Here is a 15,410-nt window from a genome sequence, read left to right as displayed (position 1 = left end):
TTAAATAATAAAAATATGGAATGAGTGAAGCACTTTGATCTAAGAAACAAGTTTCTGCCCAAAATAGACTTCATTTTTTATGGGCTTATTTTAAACAGCTGTTTAAAAGAGTCTGAGTTTTTTCCCATCTAAACTCATGTGCATCTGGATTAAATATTTTTTGGAGAAGGGCATGCAATTAATATGATAAAAGAAAGTAGTCAGTGGGTATCCTGATTGGCTGCTGGAAATTTCAAACCATAACATGTCCCTGGCATAAGATCAAGTGTCACATATTGGATGCTCATCACGTGTGAAATACCAGGATGCCAACTGCTCCTCATTTATCCAAGCAACTCTTTGGCCTTCTCCCAGCAGCTGGCTGGTTCCCATTCAAAATTCACAGGTTGGTGGGACTGCGATCCCAGCAATCTTTTATTCCTCAATTTGCTTCATTTTTTGCTCATGGCTTTTCCTCTCTCTCTTCTTGTGTCACTGATGATTGCTAGTTTTCTTATTTTTTCTCATTTGTGCATGTATATGTGCCTTCCACTCCTCTGTACTCCATAATCTCTGCCTTTTCACCATTTTTTTTTTTTCATTTTCCTTTTCTTTTTCCCCCTCTCTTTTCTTCCTTTTTTAGTTTACTGGGTTTTTTTCTTCTGTGTCACTTCCCTTCTCTTCAATTTTGTCTCAAATTTTAGTGTGTCATTCCTTCAATTTTGCCTTCCTTTGTAAATCAATTCAAACCAAAGCACACAAATATATTACATTATCATATATTGGCAATATGTGTACAATACACATGTCATAGGATAGAGGACTGTGATGTAATGTGATTTAAAACCAACTGCATTAAACATCTTTCATTTGGTGGTTTAATCTTTCTTGCCATCAGTCTTTTTATTTTCTGGTAAGAGTGAACTGCCAAATTGCAGACTACAACCACAGAGGAGTTCTCCTTATTCTCTAGGGTTATGTGATAATTTTCTTAAATTCTCTCTTAAAGAAAAGCTTTACACTATGTTTTTAGTCATGACAGCATTGATGATTTTAAGATCATTTCGCGTAAGGTGAGTTTCCTGCCTTCAATAGTCCTAGAAGGTCATTAAATGGTTGTAATATCCTTGTTTTGCATTTTCACACACCATATTTAACAGTGTTGTGAGATATCCATCACATTCCTCGCAGCAGTTACTTTTAGACCATTATATGTTTTCTCAGTAAGTTTTCTCTGCGTCATTCAATAAATATTGACCTCTTGAAGCTATGTGATTAATGAGTGAAACAATGTTATGTTAGCAATCGAGTTGAAGCCTGAGCTGCTGTATCTCATAATTTTGTGCCTGAAGTTGAACAATTCATTTGGTTGTTACTAAAATATTATTCATGTGAGCTCTATAGAACTGATCATGTGAGCACTAGATTTTCTTAGGGTTATTATCACCTATTCCTACAGTCATAAGAAACCATAATTAGGCAGCCTAGAAATATCATCCTTAAGTTCTCAACAGTAATCAAACAATCTGGTAGGCTTAGAAGCAGATAGCTGCAAGTGAAATATGTTCGCTTGTGATAATGGATGATATTTCAGAGAATGTTTTTATAGATGTACATTTCCAGAATCCTGAATTTGCATAAAGCACAATCTAGGTGAAGGAGTCTCGGTCAACAGGTCATCCTTGCAATCATATGCAACAATTTTTTTTTTTTTTTTGCAAAGACTGTAGTTTAACATGATGTAGTTTATATCCTTTGTCTTCAGTGTATCAAGCACCAGGATGTTTTACCAGCTGATACACTCTGAACAGCTAAGTACACTGCACTCTGCCTATACATTTTATTCTGAGGAGAAAGTTATAGTAAACTTGATGTTCAGAGCCCATTTCACTTCTTAAAGCCTGAATATCATGTGGAAATGTCTCAGTTAATGAGTTTTTGAAACCATAATGTTAATAGTCTTTAAACTGAAGTCTTTGGGAAAGACAGATAAAAATTACAGGTAATTAAATTTCCTATATTACAGCTTTCTTTCTTGTGGCACTATCCTTTGGTCAGAAATAGTGTGGTAACAAATTAGTGCTAATAAACTACAACAATTACCCCACACCTCTAGAGAACATTAGCCTCATCTAGTGTTGCCATCAAAGTCTTCAGGAAGGCAAATCTAGATGAGCATTTTGTTCAGAAGTAATCTGTAAATCTACTGTTGCCTCTTGCTTTTGCCTCTTACCTGATCATTAACTTTCCACCATAGTAAATTAATTGGGTATTAAATGTTAAACAAAATTTCTTGTGGTATCTTTTGTCCTACTTCATCAGCAAGTGGGGTATGTGTTCAAAATTGCACTGATAGTATAAAATGTCTTCTAAGCTTACTTGATATAATCTCAGTGGCTGAAGCAAATAACTCCTACTTACATCATGAAAGCTTTAAAAAAAAAGATGGTATCTGGCAAAGAGTGGCTCAACTATTCCTCTCCTGTCTGAACAGAGAGAGAAAGAAGAGGGGAAAAAAGAAAGTAGTATATGTTATTAAGAATTGTCTTAAAATTCCTCATATATGAATGAGCAAAAGCAGTACAAGATCAGTAGTAAATAAAATATGTATATTAGCTATTTGATTTGAATATCTACAAAGCAGAGGGCTGTATTTGAATTAGTCATCCTTGCCTCCCTTTTTAGTCACTCGCTGGAGAAAAAAAAGAACTTCTAAATTGTAATTCATGCGATTTATTTTTAGGTTTTACATAAGGATGAAGATGAGATATGACAGAAATGCCCTATTTTTACCTTTCAACTATAAATGGAGTTCTGACAACCACATTTCAGATTATTATGTCTATAATGTAAATGTCTAAGATCATGTGGTATCAGTGCATAATAGTGGAAGAGGTGGACCCGTACATAAATGGCAGCTTTTTTGGAATGGGAGGGTAATTACGGTAATAGATATGGGAAAAAAAGTTTCCTGCAGACACAGACACACAAAAGCTCTTGAGCAGATGGTGGTGGAAGACCAGCTAGAACTCCATGTACCTACATAGCCAAGCAAATGTGCAGATCAAACCTCTTTCCTTTTCTGAAACACAAGTAATGAATCAGAGCAGGACTATCATTCTGCTAATGAATTAATGGGTTTACTGTCAAAAAAGAAAACAAAACCAACCCCAAGAAGCTATTGTCATTGTTTCACAGATCAGAGGTTACAAAAAATCCTGATTCCTTCAGATTGAGGACTGGAAGTTAAGATGTGGAAACAGGTGAATGCAGTGTCTTGTAAGGAATCACACAAATCAAATTCAAGACTGTAGTATTCCCAGCACACTGAACTTGGAGTTTTGTTAGTTTAAGAATGCTTGCCAGGAAGCAATTACACATCTCATACTGAAAGAGTCACAGAAATAAAGAGTACTAATGCAACAATTACAGGAATAGAAAAGGAATCAAACAATTTTCTGTTCTAAGTAATATTTTGGTATTTAATATGGCAGTCCTGTGTAGACATCTTTCCTTGTTAGATTAAAAAAAAAACCTATTCATAAATTTCAAAACTTCAAGCCACCAAACATTTGTACAATGTACCAATATTTTCTTTCTCTTTTCGCAGCAAAATTTTAGTTGTAAACCTTCTGCTGAAGTTAAGCCTTTGTCTGTGTGAATAAGTCTTCACTAAAATTTTTTAATCTGTATGTTTTTCTATTAATTTTGTTACTCAGGTTAGTTGAGGCTGTTTCCTCAGCACCCAAAATTATTTCTTTAAAACAGCAAGAAAAGGCCCAAAGCAAGTGTAATGGGGACACATCTAAAGAGAAATATACTGAAAAGTGAGCAGGGTGAATGAGGAAAGGGTGGTGCAAGACAAAGGAGAGCAAATATCTTTTTAATTCTTAAATGCAAGACAGAATTTGAAGACATTAAAAAGTTATTATACTTTAATGATATCTCTAGTTTTCTGTATAACACCTTGTCTGGTAATGCACCCAAATCCCATTGATTTGCAGAGCTTTGCTAATGCTGCTCTATCCTTGAAGATAAGAAAATGTCAGCCAGTCTGTCTAATCAAATTACCAGAACAGTTTACTTAACTTATGAAATCTTTTGTTTAAGTCCATTCTTAGTTTGTTGCTGGCTTTTAGGTGGCATGTTCTTTCTTTTGCCCAAAAGAGTTGTGTAACTTCCATAAGCGGTGACAAAAATGACAAAGGCAATTTCAGAGTGTCATTGAAAAAGAAGTACAAAAGTGCTGCTTTGGACTATAAATCACGCCTGGACTTACACTGAGCTCAGCTTCCAATTATCTAACACCATGTTAAAGTGTTTTATTTCAAAATAGAGCACTATATGACCTGGAGGTAAGATTTGCTCTCGTCTTGAAGGTCAGTTACTGCCAAGAGTTCTTTCCCTCAGTATCTCCTTTTAAAGAAGGACCCACTATGTATAAAACACAAGCTCATTCTGTTTTAGCAAAGGATGTATAATTTATATTCTCAGTGTACCATATGCAATTGTTGACTGTGCTATATGGATGAAGGAATATGTGAATAACTCTTATGTGTTGCATAAAAAGGTAGTGCCTAATATACAATGCAATGACAGATCATCTATTTCAGAAAAGAAGTGGACAGAAATCTTACAAAAACTAATAAACTCCCAAAACACTTAAGTGTATGCTTTTGGGGGTACACATGACATTTTCTAATAGTATCCACTGGAAAATATCAGCTTTAATATTTAAAGTCCCAGATTTACATATCAATTCACATCACTGGAAGGATAAAACTTAAAAATGGGTATACATCTTTGTCCAGTTACTTCCAGACATGGATATGTATTTCACCATAAATATTCAAAATTACTTCAGAATTTCTCCTTTTTTTAAAATTTATTTACTTCCTTCTTTCTCTTATTTAAAGCAAGACAACTGTTGTATTACTTTTCCTTAAAAAGGTAGCTCTTAATGATCTGGATCTACTGACCTCTCTTTTCTACACTATTTCCTTGTAAATACTGTTTGCAATAATTGCTTCGGAGTAAGTTTCTGGCATACAGTATATATTAATAACTTCCTTGGAAACTCAAATGTACTTTCTACTGGCACTAATTGTCTCTGTCAAATGAACTGATGGTTTCTAATTGGAATGCATTCACAGAATATCACTGTGTTTGGCACTAATTGGCACTTCTGCTCAGAAGCTGAGAGGCTAAGGACAGAGTGAAGACTGAAACGATCCTTTAATTTCGGGAAGATGTTTTTATATATGTCAGAGTTCAAGTGCATGAGCAATGTAAGACAGGGATCTAGCTGATAGAAAAAGACCTTAAGACTGTAAGTTTTTCAAGCATTTTTGCCACAACTATTTTGTAACCACTTCCCCAAATGCTCAGCAAGAAAATCCTTCTATCTGCCCACAAACTCTAAAATGTTCTCATTTTCTACAGGAGATAAAGATCTGTCATGGAAAATTAAATTATGTAAAATTTACTTCTATCAAATTGATGCTCATATATATATATAAAAAATACACAAACTGATAGTTGGTTTTAAGGTGTTTGAAACCTGAGGATCATACATGTAGTGGCCAAAATGCTTTATTCTGGCCAAGAACAAAACAAAACTTTCAAAGTAAAGTATGACATATATACAGAAGCTAAAATATAGAAGTCTTTTTCATTTAAAAAATATCTTCTTCCATTCATGGATATCCTATTTTTAATAATTGAGCTGTTATAAGATATTATGAAAGGCATGAACTTGCAAATTAACAATGCAGATTAAATCAGTTTGAGTGCTCTGGGTTTTCATCTGACAATTGACATTCATGAGCCCTTTTTTTTTCAGTAAATCTCCTTGCTATATCGGTTCATAAGTTTTTTCGAAGTATTTGTGGAAACACTCAAAAAATGGTAAAGAATCTGATTATCCTTAAGGATTCAAATATCTCTATTTATGCTGTTGCTCTGTGCACTTTTCATTATGTGCTTTAGTTCAATGTTCTATTAGATACAGCACTATACTTCGTTGGCTGGTTATTTTTCAAGGAAGGATAAAAATATTTCCATTGTATAGACATTTCCTCCGCAGTAATTGTAATTAGCATATAATTACATGTAACAATGTAAAACTATGTGATATTATAGCAGGTGATAAAACAGTCATGGAATATTCAGCCCAAGCAGGAGAAAATGCAGATTCCATATTCAAAATCACAGACACCCAAAAGAAGACCATGTATCTCCCAGGCAAAGGAGAAGCAGAAGGCAGAAACAAATACCAGAAAGATGGTGTTGAGTTTGTTACCAGTGATGTTAGGTTTTGTAGTGGGGGCAAAGAAAGAGTCAGGGACAAATTAACCATAAAAGATGTTCTCCAGGGGAGTTGCCAGGCCTATTAAAAAAAGAGTAACTCTTCAGAAAGAAAATATGGCCACAGGATATGAAAGGGATCATGATTTGATAAATCATTGATAAATTTCATAAGAAGAAAAACTAATCTGATTTGTTATGAAAGTTCAATCTACGTGGTTTTGTTTCTAGTTCACTAGACTGCATTTTTTGTACTACTTTGTGGCTGCTTTACATTTTTCTTATGTTTTATTTGCATTACATTTTTTCAAAGCAAGTGCCAGTTTAGGTTTCATTGATCTTTTTATTATAGTAGGAATAAATTCATATCTTGCTATCAGTTGTGCACACACTGGCAAATTAGCTGAACCAGGTTTACTTGTTATCTGCCCTGATGTAAGAGCAGAAAGTTTAGCATTACTGTGCAATAATAGATTGCAGTTCTTTTATTATAGCACTCCCAAGATATGCTCCAGAATACTGCATCTTTGTTTCAAAAAAAAAAAGATTTTTAGAAAAGCCAAGTATTAGATTTATTTTTAGCTGCTGGCTGTAGCAATAATTTTATGATGGCTACATATACTTGCTAATTGCATCTTTTATGTTGCACTGTCTCCCTTAACATCCTCATTGACAAACAGATAAATAAATAGAAAGGTGGATTGAAAATTGCCTAAATTGCTGGTCCCAAAGAGTTGTGATTGAAGGCATAAAGTCCAGTGGGAGGCCCATCAATAGTGGCATACCACAGGAGTAATCAGTGGCACTGATTAGCAACTTCAATAATGACTTTGATAATAAGGCAGAAAGCATCCTCAGGAAGTTTGCAGATGATACAGAATTGTAAGGAGTTATTAGTACACCATAAGACTGTGCTGCCACTTGAGGGGTCCTTGAAAGACCAGAGAAATGCACCAACAGGAGTCCCAGGAAATTCAGTGAAGGGAAATGTCAAGTCCTGCACCTGAGGAGGATCAACCTTATGAACTGTTCAGTACAGGGACTCACTGGGTTGACAGGAAAGGGCTGGAGGTTCTGGTGGACAGCAAGTAGAAAGTGAGCCATCAGTGTGTCCTTGCAATATGGAAGGTTAGTTGTACCCTGAGCTGCTTTAGGAGTGTTGCCAGCAGGTCAAAGGAGGTGATCTTGCCCCTCTGTTCAGCGTTGGTGAGACATGTCTGATGTATTGTGTCCTTTTCTGGGCTTCGTGGTACAAGAGTGGTATGAAGATGTAAACCCAGTAGAGGGACACTGAGAATAGAGTGAGAACAAACTCTAATATGGATTTGCCTTACTCCTGCCCCCAGCAATGAGGTGAGGTGGTGTAGAATAATCTCTTAGCCATGCCCACGTGGCTCCAGGCTCTGCACCCTCATGAGTAGCATTAAAATTTAGCTCCATCCTGGCAGGTGCCAGGACACTTTATTATCACACATCCTGTTTAAAATGGCTTATCTCTCTTGTTGAGAAATTAACTTAAACATGTATAACTTTAGCAGTAAGATTAATCAAATTCCTTAAATAGGACTATTCATATTTTTAAACAAGCACATATGCTTGAATCAGGGTCCATGTGCTTCAGCTATTCCTCCTAAGGTTGTTTTTGGATTGGATCGTCATGTTGTCATGAGCCTCATGAGTAATCATATAATCGTGAATCATGCATTCAAAAAAATAGGACAAATCATCTTTTTTTTTTTGTTATGCAGATAGATCATCTGACTAGCTCTAGATGCTTCTGAATGAATAATTGATTCTTGCCCACTATCCAGTGCTGTAGTCTGAGGTTTTTTGCCTCTATAGTCCTCTTTGAACTGGGCTATAAAGGCCTTTCTACATGATCAGGTTTTATGGATAAAATGATGCCTTTTAAAATAATAAGAAACTTGAAACTCCTTACATTTAAACCACTGGGAAAAATGTGGAAAACAGAAATAACACCTGAGGTTTTGTAGATGGGGACATTATAGAAAGATGCTACCTTTTTTGGGACTTCACAGAATTTCTCCTTCACTTTTTACAGTGAGTCAAAGCTCTGCTTCTCCAGGAAAAACTGTTGCACACTTAAAAATGCCACATATGTCAGCAAAAAAAAAAAAAAAAAAAAAAAAAAAAAAAAAAAAAAAAAAAAAAAAAAAAAAAGATCAATACTGCTTTGTGCCGGTTTTTCTCTAGCTCTGCATTTGTGCCAACCTTCTGTACACTCCTCAAAGACCTGATAAACCCCAGACTCAGTTTGGCTTATGATCTTTTGAGTGCAGCATTAGTACATTTTACTTCTACAAACACTTCTTCCTCAAATCTGTCTTCCTTGGGTTTCTTGTCAGTTTTCAGGTCACTGCTTTATGCTTTGAGCTAGAGGGGCATTCTTTGACCCAAGTGTTGTTTTTACATCCTCAGGTGTATCATCCTCAATGGATCAGGTTTTGTTTGTAAACTGCATTACTTTGTCTAATAATTTCAGAGCTTGCTTAAAATAATCTTTTATTTATAGATGTATCTTTATGCTAGATTTTATCTGCCTTCAAAAGCTGTGATAAACCACTTCACACAAAGGAAAGAGGCCATGCTGTATGCATAGCAGCCTTTTTTTCTGTTCAGTGCTATGTGAACAGCAAAACTAGCATAGAACACTACTGCAAGTGCACTGCAAAACAAGTCAGTGCTTCTTTTATCCTTGGTGCTTCTTTTTTCCCCCTTGATGTCCCATTTACCTTTGACCAGCAGTGTCTGACAGTTTGGATTTATCAGAGGCACTCAGAGTAGAGCAGTTCTGTGTCACTGTGTCTTCCTGCTATCAAAGGAGCTGGGCATAGAAGAAAATGGTTTCCAGGGCATTGTGACCATGTTCAAGGCTGGCAGAGCACCAGCAGAGATCAAAACTAACAAATCTTTTATTAAAAATGCTGTATAGCTGTGAAAAGCCATATATCCTTTATGAAGTAGCAACTCTGCTGTTGCTATACTGTGACACTGCTGCATAAATACTCTAAAATTATAAAAAATAAATATGAAATCATTCCAACAAATATTTTCTTTTTGTGTCTGTGTTAATTAATGCTTGCTGCTTGCCCTAATTAATTAAAGAAATAAAATAAATCATCTGACCCATTTGCAGGTGTTTCACCTTCAGCCTCAGTAGAAAACACTTGTCTCCACAATAATACTGTCCTGTCAGCTCCTCCTACCCCCTGCATGACAGAGGCTGCTCTTGTGGTAAATGTCTCTTCGGCGTGACTGGCTGCACTTTGTTCATTTACAGTGAATCAGTTTGTTACTCTTTCAATTGTGTAAGCTCTGAGGCACAGTCAGACCGCAGCAGGCAGTGGGCTATGCAGAAAGGTGGTTCCGAGCACGCAGTGGGAGCACTTAGGCTCAAAATGCTAATTTCTGCGAAATGTGAGCTGCTGACTCAGAGGCTAACAGCATCCACACAGTTTTATCTTTCACAGCTTTACAATTCTCTCTGACACACACATATTTTTTGAAATAGCAGATTTTTTTTCCAGCAAGTGTATTGCTCACAAAAATATGCTTGTGCTTCACCACCACTTCTTAAAAGATTAATTTTTTTATTGCACTGTTAATCAGAATATTAACACATGGAAAATGTATGTGATTCAGTGACTCAGAAGGGTGCTATTGTAGATTGTGAAATAATAAATATGTGGGTGAAAGAGAAAAATGAAAAATACAGTATTTAACTTTAGTGTATCCACTATATCGGTGATTGAAAATAATTCATAGGTTATCAAAGCATTTAATATACCTGGATTATTATTTTTCATGCATGGTGCACTTAAATTAAAACTGTACTGTGACAGTCAGCTTAAACCATATATATCAAGGGGAGGAACACCCCTGAGAATGACTGTCTGTCCATTTTGTCACTGAAGGGGAGGGAACAGAACTGGGGCACAGTGTGACCAGTGCTTATGGGGCAGAGGACCATCATATCATCCAGAGAACTGTGGAACTATGGAATGATTTGGCTTAAAATAGACAACCAATCTGGTTCAACCTGAAGTTCAAGTCCAGGGCCAGAACAGACCAAGTTACACAGGAAATGGCCCAGATGAATATTAAACCTCTCCAAGAACAAAGATTTAGAGATTTCACAGCCTTTCCTACTTGACTACAGTCATGGGGAAATAATTTTTTTCTAGTAACTAATGGGATTTTCCTGTGTTAAGCTTGTGACTCTTGACTTCTATCCCAAGACTGTGCACTTCTCAGAAGACTTACTCCATCTTCTCATAGCCTTCCAATGGATGAGACCATGTTAGCCTTCATGTCTTAAGATACCTTTAGCTTCCTCCTTTAGAACAAATCCAGTTTCCTCCATCTTTTCTTTGTGCTGCGTGCTACAGCCCTGACTATCTTGGTTGTCCTGCATTAGACTCACTCTGATGTTCCCATGTGTTTCTTCTACTGGGGATCACAAAATGGACACAGCCCTCCTGGATTCTAGAGGTGAATAAAAATACTGGTGTTGATTTTAACTCAACATATGCAGCAGGAGACAATGGCTGCAGTATCGTGTTATCAAGCCTGAAGAAAACAAATTTAGTAGACACCAATATTCACTGTCCTTTGTTAACTTTCATATGGTACATTAAAGCCAGTTATATGACTGTGCTAATAATTGTGTAGGCAAAGATGACCACAATTGGATATTTTTCTCACCTATGATATCCCAAATGGTCCTAAAGAATCTTTAAGTTGCAGATAATGTGTATTGACACTTAACAGTAACTTCATCTGTCTCATCACATCTCAAGTCAGACCATGTTTACATGAACGGAAACACTATGGGAATCAAATCAGATTAGAGCAAATAATATCTCAGAACACCTAATGGATGATATGTTTTGATATCTCAGAACACCTAATGGATGAAAGAGAGGAAACTTAAAAATATCCATCTTTAGAGCTGGAAAAGAGTGATTTATAACTGTAAAAACAGAAATTGTGGCAATAAATATCCAAATATGATTTTACTTCTGCAATAGCAGCTAAAACCCCAGTATAATAAAACAATTCCTGAAAAGGATTTGTGCAGCACAAGCAAGTTCAGCTGGAAAAGGTCCAATAGTAGAAACTGCATTTCAACTGAGTCAAGTACAAGTGACTTTGGAAATTGCTAGGAAGTATTTCTGTATGCAATTACTTGCTTCCATTGATTTTCAAATATTGCATTGTGAGACATTATCTCAACAGGAAGGAAGGAAGGAAGGAAGGAAGGAAGGAAGGAAGTAAGGAAGGAAGGAAGGAAGGAAGGAAGGAAGGAACTGTAGTACCATTCAAAAAGGACTAAGGCCTAGGAAACTATGGTCAGTGACTGCTAGCAACATAAAGTTTGTTTGGTGGCAAGAGTCCTTTGTGGTCATTTACAAAAAAAAAAAAAAAAGGGATTTTCTAGGAGCCTTCCACTTCTCTTCATAACAAAACCATAGCAACCCCCACGCAAAGTATGTGAATGAACGTGTTGCTGAATGCCTGTTTTGTGGGGAATGGCTGGCAGTTTTGGAGCTGTGGCCCTGGCAACAATGATGCCTGAGTGTTTTCTTATAAGTACTGGAGTTGTCTCAGACTCTTGGAATGATGGAGCAGAAAGGACCATTCTGATAATTTGCCCTGACTGCCAGCATATTCCAGGCCATAGAACCTCCCTCAAGCCTTGTCTGCTTTAGACCCTTAAATTGTGCTTGAACAACAAAGATGCTGCTTTTCAACATTTATGGCACTACTGTGAAAACATTCTTGTGAGAAATAACCATCTTGACAATTCCATATCAGTTAGAAAAATCTGTGACCAGACTATTAAGACATTTCACAGCCTTTTGTTAAAGACAACCAAATAGCAAATAAAACAAATAAACAAAACTAAAATAGAGCTAGGCAAAGTCTGTAGGAAATAAAGCCACACGGCATTTATTAGAAATCCAACCACACTTTGGGCATTCTAAAAGAAGTACAGCTGTAAAATATTAATGCTTGCCTTTGACATAGATTAAAGAACTGAACACAATGTTTTGGCTGAGAATCCTTAAACAAGAAAAAAGCCTGAGGTCATTAGTATCTAAAAAGAATTATAAAATTTAAAAATTTCCCTTTTTTATTTTCTCCATTTATCTGGAGCAGTAATTAAATTGTTGAATGGAATTGACTGAAATAGATGAAAAATCTTTAAATAATTTGTAAAACAAGTAGATAAGATTTTGTAAGGTATACCTGTGTGACTCTACACCTGCAGCTAAAGGTGACTGATTAATGGTCAACATGGTAATTTCTCACTCTCTGGCTAGTTTGGTGGGGGTTTTATAAGACATAAGGGACTAGTTTTATAAATAATGGCAGACTCGATAACTAAGTACTATTTTAAAAAACACAAACAAACAAGCAAACAAACAAATAAATGCCTTGGGTGTCTCAAATCTTCATGCAGAATATTTGGAAGGAATTGTTCCAGAAGACAAAGGACTTCAATGCAAGCCTGAACGGAGGAGTTACTTTTCAACCTCAGCTTCTTCTTAAAGTTGAACTAGAGAATGTTTTCCACTAGCATGATGTGACTTTCAGAGGTCAAATGCTTACAGTGACCACCATCTTAATTTATCTTGTCCTTGAAATAATCTTTTGCAAGGTTCAGATGTCAATTTTTGTATTTTGTCAAAGTCAACTCCTTTAAGGAATAGAAGTTGTAGCATGGATTCTATATGTTTTTTGAGGATTTATCTTTCAGCAAGTATGAAGATAGTCTTTTCCACATCCTCTTTGCTTTTGGGGACACCTCTAGGCAGTTCTCCCCTTCATCACATGGCTATGGTTATGATTCTTTTCCAGTTTTTGACAATACAAGGATGTCTTTTTTCACTTGGATTAGGACAAACACAAATTCTGTAAAACAGTTTATTTTCCCCACCACCTTGTTCTGATGCCACAGTCTTCTCTGTCTATGCTTTATTTGTGGTGACATGATGTTTTACTTATTTTTCCTCTATATTATTGGATCCAAAGGTACTATAAATGTAATTAAAAATAAACAAAAAGAAAGCTATCAAACTTAAAATATTACTGAGACGTTGCACTTAAAATTTGAGGGTTTGGTAAATACAGAGAGCTCTTCTGTCTTTACTGCCTATGGCTTTCATGTTCATCAGCTGTGGAGAGCCATTTATTGCCTTGTAAACTTGCAAGCAATTACCTTTCTGCTATTATACTGTCACATAAAATGGTTCTTCTTTATTCTTTCTCTCTGTGTCTCTTCTCAGTGTCATTATCACTTGACAGAAATGTCTCTCACTCTTGGGATGCCTATATTTCCAGTGTTCCTATAGAGTATAACTTCTTTAAGAAAGAAATTAGAATTACAAACAGAAAACAAAATCAGAATTACTGGACAAAGAGAAGCATTAGCTATTTTAGAGTTTTACTAGTGGGACAATAAGAATAATGTTTATTTTAAAGTTGTTAAGTTAGTCTAATAAAGTTAATCCCAGTGACATCCATTCCCTGCAAATAATCAGTCAAGCTCTCATGTAGCAATGTAGGTTATTTTGACTAAAACTAAGGAGCATCCACAAGGGAAAATAGAGTAAATATGTAGATTAAGTGCTGAAATCAAGTAGGACAAATCTGCTGGCATCTAATGATTTAGCTTCACAAAAAAATCCTGATATTACTCTTTCTGAGCATGTCTTGACAGGTCTGTTTGGGTTGCAACAACATGAAAAAGGGGACAATTCAGTCCACTAAAGAGAGCTGTGCTTCCTAAATATATAGTCAGTGGGCATTTTTTCAAATTTCTCCTTTGGAGTACACTTAAGGGTTTATAAAAGAACAAAGTAGTGACAAATGTGTTCTCTTGTCACTTGCCTGGAAAATTGAGCTCTGTTCAGTGTTGTGAACAGAACAGAAAGAACACAGTGTGAACAAGAACACCAAGACCTGAAAATCTCACTTTGATCTCTTTCTTAAGAACTAACCAGGAGCACTGTGACATTCTGTAAGGAGGCAAGATATTTCAAAAGTTGCAGTTGTGTATGATGATGGCTTTTACAAACAATGGAAAAATAGTGAATTTGAAGTTCACAGCACTTTTTTTCCTCTGATACTATGCAGTGTGAATCCTCTTTTCTTGGCCAAAATATACTGGGGCCTCATAAACCAGGTCTACTGACAAGATCTCCTTTTTTTCAAACCACATAATTACATGAATTAAGCTCTGTATATATCTCTAGCTATCTACAGGTTGCAGGTCAGGCCCTCTTTAACCCCAAATTTCATTTTCATTATCTAATCCCTTTGTGCTGTCCTGTTCAATGCTGGATATTCTACAGTCTTCAGGAAAGAGAATGAAAATGGTTATGAAAAAACACTGGAAGCCTCATTGTATGAGAGCTAGTAGGCAATACATATTTTGACAATATCAGGAATGGATCATGGTAAATAAAATAGGTAGCATAAACACTTCTGTCTGCAAAGAGAAACAAAGGCAGTAGACTTTAAATTATATCAGCTGAATGATACAATACAGTATATTTCTAAATGCTCGAGCCCAGAAAAGGAGAGAAATTGTGAACCACAGTTATTTTTAAGAACCCTTAATTTGTGGTCTTTCTTAAAGTCTTGGAAATATTTTGAAGTGGATTTTTTCCTTCAATCATTTTTTCTCCATATCTATTTTAAATGTCCTTTTTGATCTCTCAATTGTTCTTCATATGAAATTTGTGTTGCAGATTACTTGCATACTCAGTTTCTACATAAATGTTTTGTAAGTTAAGTTTTTTAAGAATTTACAATTAAACCAAAGATAAAAGTGAGCTATGCTGACAAAGAAATTACATCAAACAAAGCATGCTGGCCTTATCTTAGGAAACAATCTGTCATTATGGGCAGATTTAATTTGAATTATTGAAGTAGAATTGTTAGATATTAAAAAGACTCAAAGTGAAAGAATCATACACATTATCCTTTAACTGGAGTCTCCAGATGTTACTATATTTTCACATGACATAAAGGTCTAGTTCCAATCTTTTACTGCTAACTTGGATTTGCCCACCCTGCAAGAAATTACTTTTCAG

Source organism: Onychostruthus taczanowskii, unplaced genomic scaffold (genome assembly GCF_017590055.1).
Source record: "Onychostruthus taczanowskii isolate IOZ18803 unplaced genomic scaffold, ASM1759005v1 scaffold23, whole genome shotgun sequence".
Classification (NCBI taxonomy): Eukaryota; Metazoa; Chordata; class Aves; order Passeriformes; family Passeridae; genus Onychostruthus; species Onychostruthus taczanowskii.
The sequence above is the reverse complement of the archived record's forward strand: the minus strand, read 5'-3'. Positions refer to the sequence as shown.